This window comes from Mastomys coucha, unplaced genomic scaffold (genome assembly GCF_008632895.1).
Source record: "Mastomys coucha isolate ucsf_1 unplaced genomic scaffold, UCSF_Mcou_1 pScaffold4, whole genome shotgun sequence".
Classification (NCBI taxonomy): Eukaryota; Metazoa; Chordata; class Mammalia; order Rodentia; family Muridae; genus Mastomys; species Mastomys coucha.
The window spans coordinates 31,423,449-31,431,088 of NW_022196910.1; the positions used below are offsets into that span (position 1 = coordinate 31,423,449).

At 36.5% G+C, this 7,640-nt stretch overlaps 1 pseudogene; it reads left to right on the forward strand.

The window, feature by feature from the left end:
* Positions 1-200: 200 nt before the first annotated feature.
* LOC116076533 lies at positions 201-3,315 on the forward strand (annotated as a pseudogene).
* The last annotated feature ends 4,325 nt before the right edge of the window (positions 3,316-7,640 follow it).

A 7,640-nucleotide genomic window follows, 5' to 3' on the forward strand; every position in this document is an offset into this window, starting at 1 on the left:
TTACACGTCTTAACAAGAAGAAAAAAGTTGAGAGGTAGAAGATAGGAAAATAGTTATCAATAAATTTTCTTTTCTCTTCCCACACTTACTCCAGGCTTTGTAATTATTCCACATACCATTCAATATCTTTGTATGAATATATGAAATGTTGATACTGATTCACTTGAGAGGTGATTGGCTATGGTGATGATATATGCTACATGAAGGGTGATAATGATAACCCTTATATCACCTATAAGCAGGTGATAGTGAATCATTGTTTGTAGAGAAGAAATTCACGAATAAGTTTTAAAAGCTGTTTACTATCTCCCACGTTGTGTGTGTGTGTGTGTGTGTGTGTGTGTGTGTGTGTGTGTGTGTGTGTAACATGGTGAGTGTTGGCAATATCTGTGAAGGCTAGAGTTGAAACTAAAGCTTCTCTTATTTTGAGTCATTCAACTTGCTTTCTTAGGTAGACACTCTTGGTAACCTGTAATGCTTCAAGTAAAATAAAGCAACTCTCCAGCAAAAACAAAAACAAAAACAACAACAACAACAACAAAAAAAACCAGGGATACTCATGTATCTTTCTCTGTCCCTTTAGGACCTGGGATGTCAATGGTGTGCTAATACCTTCAGTATCTAATGAAGACATGGCCTCATTTTCACACATTTGTTTAAAATCATACATATATGTTTAAAATTATATGTATATATATAATTTGTTGACATTGAATGTTTTTGTTATTATAAATCACACCTGGATGCAGGTTATTTAGCAAATATACATTCTCTAATATACAGGATACTAAATAGCTGATTACTGCTGAGTAGACCCACTTAAATAGGAAATGTTGCTTCATTTGCATTTTAAGCAACAAAATCACCTAGAACACACGTAAAATAAAATAAATGTTGCACTGAATACTTACGAATAAAATGTTTATTTGTGCTATGAGATGTGTATCAAGACGACATAGTTACTCCATGTCAACAGGAAATGTCTCAGGCAACTAAAACTTTCTTTATAACTTCTCAAATATGTTAACAACCATGAAAGTGACATGAATATTTCTGGATGCAAGAAAATAAAATTTAAATATGTAATCCATGAGTAAATTGAATATATTGCATTTACCATGAAGTTCTATTTCTAAGGGTAGTCCTACTAGAATCCAAAGGAACTTGTTTCCATTGTTAAGTCTCCATATATTATGGTTATAAAAAATAAGTCCTGGAAATAATGTGAAATTTCTTAATGCAAAATATGTTCCCCCATTATTACTATAAGGATAGGTATAAATTTGGAAAAGGGATTCAGACCGATTTCCATTCTCTACCAACATAGCTCCTTGAGGAAATTTGATCTCTCAGAATTCTCTACATTATGAAAAACAATGTCAGCAACAACAGCAAAAGGACATTTTTCAATTTTTATTTTCCTGGTTAAGAAATCCATATTCTTATTATAATAAGTTATGTAAATTCTATAGGTGTACCTAGTTAAATGTCTCCTTGTACTTTTATTAAATCTGCATGTGAGAAAGCTTTTCCCCAAGGAATATTGGTGTTACAATAGCTCTTTGTGGCTCATTGAATCACGGAAGGAGTACAGATGCAGTAGAACATGAAGTAACATAAGAACAAGACCTCCTTGGATGATGCAATAAATGTCCATGTTCCTACAGGACATATTAATTAGCAGAACACCTTTTTTGTTTGCTTATTAATTAATTTTTCTGAGTGATTTAAGATTGGCACCCTAGTAACCAAACCATTTCTTAATTCTTGAAGGAATTCTTCAAGAACTTTTCTTGAGGGATTCAAAGTGGAGGAACTGATCAGGCTGATATTTCGGATAATTTTTTAATTCAGAGAAAAATGCAATGAGACAGGTTTAAAGAAAACTTTCAGCTTTCCTCATCTCTCAGATAATATTCATTTAAAATTGTGAAGTTAGGATTATTTTGTCATCCCATAATAATTTAAAAGCACGTACTTAACTGTGTCCATAGTTGGATACCCTGTAACTGAAGAGAGGCATGGTTTTGAGCCACATAAGATTCCTAGGAAATGAACCTAGGTCTTTGCAAGAGCACCCACTGCTCATAACTGCGGATGATGATTACCTAGCATATTGAAACATGCCGTGTTGGGTTTTGTTGTAGTTTCCTTTGCTTTTTGTTAAGCAATAATGTGCTGGCTGGTGTTTAATTGTCAGCTCCCCAGATACAGACACAAAACTTCAGAACTCTCATGAACGTTAGCATTTGTCAAATTTTATTATGTAAATGTCTTACTAAATTAAAGCTGTCAACATATTAAATAAGATGAAATGTATAGGGAAAAATAGATAGACTTGTTAAGCATTGGAGAACTAAGGAATCTTGGCCCTAGATCACCACCATTTATTTGGTTGAACAATGAGAATAATAATAAAACTTTAATTTTTGATTTTCAGAAAGTCAAAATTTTCACCAATCAATTGCTGAAACTATTCTTTTTAAGGCATACATATATATTTATTTATTTCCTTTCAAACAAACAAATGTTGATATTCTTGGAAGTTAATTGGTATTAATTTTTAAAATATGTGTAATTCATTTCTTGGGAATTACCAAGTCTTCTGAAGTCCATCCTGCCTCCTTCCTTACTCATCCTATTTAATGTTCCTATTGTTTTTAAAACCTTGGATTCTAGTCAGTGAAGAAGTCTATGTAGTCCAATGTGTGTAGCCATCCATTCAAATGTATTTTATCTAACAGAGATATGCTCTTAACAAATTCCACATCTTCCTTTCCAGTATGAAAGCAAGAAGGCAGCCACTGAGGAGATAAAGCAGCACCTTAAGCAAGAGCAGAAGCTTCGGGAAGAACACCACCAGGAGTACCTGAAGATGCTGGCAGAAAGAGAGGAGGCACTAGAGGAGGCAGGTGAGCTGGAGTGGCTGGTGACAGCAAAGACAGTCAGTGCAGTATGTCCACCCCAATCACACAGTCACTGTGAACACTATCAGTGACCTGGACCTCTCAGGGGCTTGACTGCTAGGTCTGCCCCTGCCTGAAAAAGGGGACAAGGAGGGGTCCCAGGGGGAGGAGATATTATCCATGGAAAAGCCCACAAAAGCCTTGTCCAGGAAGTCCAAAGACCCCCTTGCTCTCCCAGAGCATCTCCTCTCTCACAGATACACTGTACACACACAGTGGGAAGAAGGTCAAGAGGAAACACCCTTGGTGGTCACAGGACTCCACCAAGAAACCTCCAAGTGCCACGTTTACCAGCAAAACACAGTGCCACTGTTGGATGACTGGAATAGCCAGGCATAACAGGGAGTGAGCCCTCAATCCTGTGGGTCCTCAGCCTGAGTCCTTGGCTGTCCCTATAGCCCAGCCACACTGAGGGTTACCTGCAGTCTAAGCCTGAAAATCAGGACTTTTCAGCCAGGGGTCATCCTTGCTTTGAACCACCTGGGGTTTTAGCCCAGAAGAAACAGGCTTCTGAGAGCCCAGGTTGCCAGAGACTGCAGAATGGTGTTGGGACTCATTCACAAATGTATTCACTTGGGACTGAACAGAATTTTGAAACTCCAATAGCTTGTATCTAGTGCTTGTATTTCCTGATTGCCTACTTTCATGCTAGAATTTATTCTGGTTTGAACTTGTGCAAGTATTGTGTGTGCTCACATTATCAGAAGTGCTGTGAGTTTGTATATAACATATATATACACACACATATGTGTGTGTATGTGTATACACATATATATGTATATATATTATACATATAGTTGGCCTTCTGTATCCAGAAAACTCTGCTTCCTTGGAGACTTCCAATTCCCATGTCTCTTTCCGTCTTTCTTCCCCCTCTTCTACAGTGATCCTTGACTCTTAGGAGAAGTGGGTATGATATAGCTGTCTGTCTTAGTTAGAGTTTATGTTACTGTGAAGAAATGACATAACCAAAGTAATTCTTATAAAGGAAAACATTTAATTTAGGCTGGTTTACAGTCTTAGAGGCTTAGTATATTACTATCACAGAGGAAAGTATTGTCTGTACACACGGTACTTGAGGAACTGAGAGCTCTAAATCTTGATCTCGAGGTGGCAGGAGACTGTGCCACACTGAACATAGCTTGAGCATATATGAGATATGTCAGCTTGCCTACACAGTGATGAACTCCCTCTAACATGCCACACCTACTCCAACAAGGCTACACCTCCTAAGAGTGCCACTCTCTATGGGCCAAGCATTCAAACAAATGAGTCTATGAGGGTCGTACCTACTCAAACAACTATACAGTCCTATACAGGTCTGAGCTTTATGCAATATCTTAACCTCTGTTCTTAACCATTTGTAGGTCATTATTAATTATCATTTACTATAAATATAAACATATCTGGTAAGGGGTAAAAGCTCTGCTACTCCATGGGCAAAATAATAAGTCAGTTTAATATTGTGAACCTTTAACAAAGTTTATATGATGTCACAAGTTCTTCCCTAAGACCTCAGACCTGTCTGGTCACACGTTCTTGACCCTAAAGACAGTGACAGCTATGGGATATAACTTGTGGACTGGATGTAAATCTAATCAGAATGTGGAGGTTAAATTAGTTCAGGAGCAGTGAGGGAAGGGAGTTTTCAAGGGAAAAGTGATAGAGCACAGTGATATAAAGGGGGTGGAGAATAATGGAACGAGAAGGCTTATAGAAGGCAGGAGGATGAGAATAAATGAGGAAGTATGAGGAGGGGTACCATATCTGTTACTGTTCTATTGACATAATAAGACATCATGACCCAAGCAATATATAGAAGATGGAGTTTATTGGAGCTTACAGTGTCAGAGGCTGAGGTGGTGACCATTATAACAGGGAACACTGCAGCAAACAGGTACTCATGCACTAGAACAGTGGTTAGGAGTTAAATCCTGACTTTTAGCCACAAAGCAGAGAGAGTTGAGACTGTCATAGACTTCAGAAACTTCAAAAGTATTGTATTTACTAAATATAAAATTAAATTTTGACATTTTGAACACATTCCACACATGAAATTATATTACATTTTATTTCTGGCAACAATGATATATTTTTACAATTTCAAGTGATTTCCTGAGACAGCTGGTGTGTTACAGTGTTCTCAAACTCAAGTTTAATATTTCTGCTCTGTTATATATGACTTTCTTTATTGTTCATCTTGCACCATACTTTAAAGTTTGAATTATAGACTCAGACAGAAATTAAAAGTGATTGTGTATGAAGTGCTTTGGCAGTTTTTAAGAGTATATTAAGGATATTATATAAGGATATTATATCACTGTAAATTGTATAATAAATAACCACCAATAGTGCCATACTGTTTGCAATAATGAACAGAAGACACAGGGATCACCCTCTTGATTTTTGCTCTCTCCCTATTTTCAAAGCAGCATCGGTTTTTCTTTTCTCATATGCTTACTTTTGACTTTTTATAAAATCATACATTGTGTTATGTTACATTTTATTTCTCTTTATGTACTATCTATGGTAGCAGACCTAAAGCCATGATATACATATTGAAAACTAATCTGTGTCAACTGAGTAAAGGGCCATTTCTTTTATAAGATCTACCTCTTTAGAATGTTCATGTGCATGTGTAATTCTCTGTGATAAGATTTCAAGTATCTACTCAGTCTCAGATATTTATAAACAATATATTTCCATTATTTAATCATACACATTCGTAAATAATAATCTAAGGTAGCCAATGATTATAATTTTAATTTTACTCTGAATAATGTAGTATTCACATATCAAAATTAAACTATTCTTTAAAAAGTTTCAAGTAAAGTAAATATTGTTTAATAGAACACTTAACAACTACATAACAGACACAATAACTAGCTAAATCTTTTTGTGTGATGGGTTATTAAAATTAATAACAATTGAAAATGTTCATAAGTCATCTGATGTGTGGAGTCTTTAAAACTGGCATTCCATGTTGCACAAAGATAAGGGGAATTTGAGAAGATATGCTCCACAAAACCCATATGATATTTGACACAGACCCCATTATGAAATCTATGACCTCATGAAGCATTTAATGAAATAATGGATAAACAGGACCAGATGTGGTGGTGTATTACTATATTCTCTGCATTCTGGATGGTACGACAGGATGATCAAGAGTTTAAATGCTAGTTTACCTGTCTACAAGTACAACATTGCATCATTTATATTGTGAGGGATTGGTGCCTGTGCATGAGGTGGTTCTCAAAATGGGCCAGTCACTGATCTACCATTAATTTAGTCTCTGCTCCAACTTTGTCCTAGCATTTATTCTAGACAGGACTTATGAGAGGCTATACCAAGCAGCTGATTAAGACACATGTAGGTACCCACTGACAAACATTGAAAGGAGGTCGAGGACCACTATGGAAGAGTTAGGAGAAGGATTGATGGCTCTCGAGGAGATGGCAACACCACAGGATGATCACCAGTGTCAACTAGCCTGAAACGCTGGGAGCTCCTAGAGACTGAGCCAACCAAGAAAAGAGCATACACAGTCTGGTCTGAGCCCCTGCTGCCCCCTCTCCACCATACCCATAGCTGCCATGTGGGGCATTAGTGGGAGAGGATGCACCTAATCCTGATGAGACTTGATGCACCAGGATGGGGTTTAACGGACAAATGGGGCTGCCTTCTCAGAGGCCAAGGAGGATCAGGAGGATGAGGAAATGAACTCTGAAGAGGGGTCAACCAGGAGAGGGAGCAGAATTTAGGATATAAATAAATAAATTAATAAATACATAATAATAAAAAATTCTTCAAATTCCAGTTTGGGGTATCACACAAAATCTAGTCTTAAAAAATAAGCAAAAATAAGGTAAACTGTCCTTTAAAGTAAATATAAAGGGAAAGACAGGAATAAACTATTTCATTTTTCTAAAAGACAGAAGTGTAATCTCAAAACTCAGAAGGTTTAGGCAGGGGGGGTCGATATGAGTTCAATTAATTCTTGGTTAGGTTTGAGGATTAGATCACGCTGAACTACATAGTGGGATTCTGTTACTGTAACTATATCGAATAATGATCATCGCCATCATAATATAAATGAGGAAAGTTGTAAAAGAGGAGTAAAATATGTTTTTTCTAATGCGTGGAAGGCTGTTTTTAAAAGCAACATGATAATGTGTTTCTCTTAAAGAGTGATAGCTAAGCTGAATCATAAACAAGTGCAGCATGATCAATGCCCCATCTATTTTAGCTAAAATTCATATACTTTGATGGCACTCATAAAATATGTGTTGTATAATTTAGTATACATACCAAGTTGATGATTTTAGTGGATTTGTAATAAAGGTTTTATTGGCTTGCTCTGCTTTGTTTTTAAGCTTAATTTTATTTTATATATGTGAGTGTACTCCTTATTATGTAAGTACATTAAGTACATGTACTGCTCAAAGACATCAGAAGAATGCTTTGGATTCACTTGAGCTGTGGTTATATACAACTGTGAGTGGCCATGTTGGTGCTGGGAGACAAACCTGAAAGAGCAGCAAGCTTTCTTAACCACTGAACCATCTCTTTTTCTTCCTCACAATGTTTTCATGGTCTCCCTAAACCAACTTTATCTAAGCAACTTGCCTACAGTACTGGTGACTTGGACATGGACTGCATTTATCAATGTTC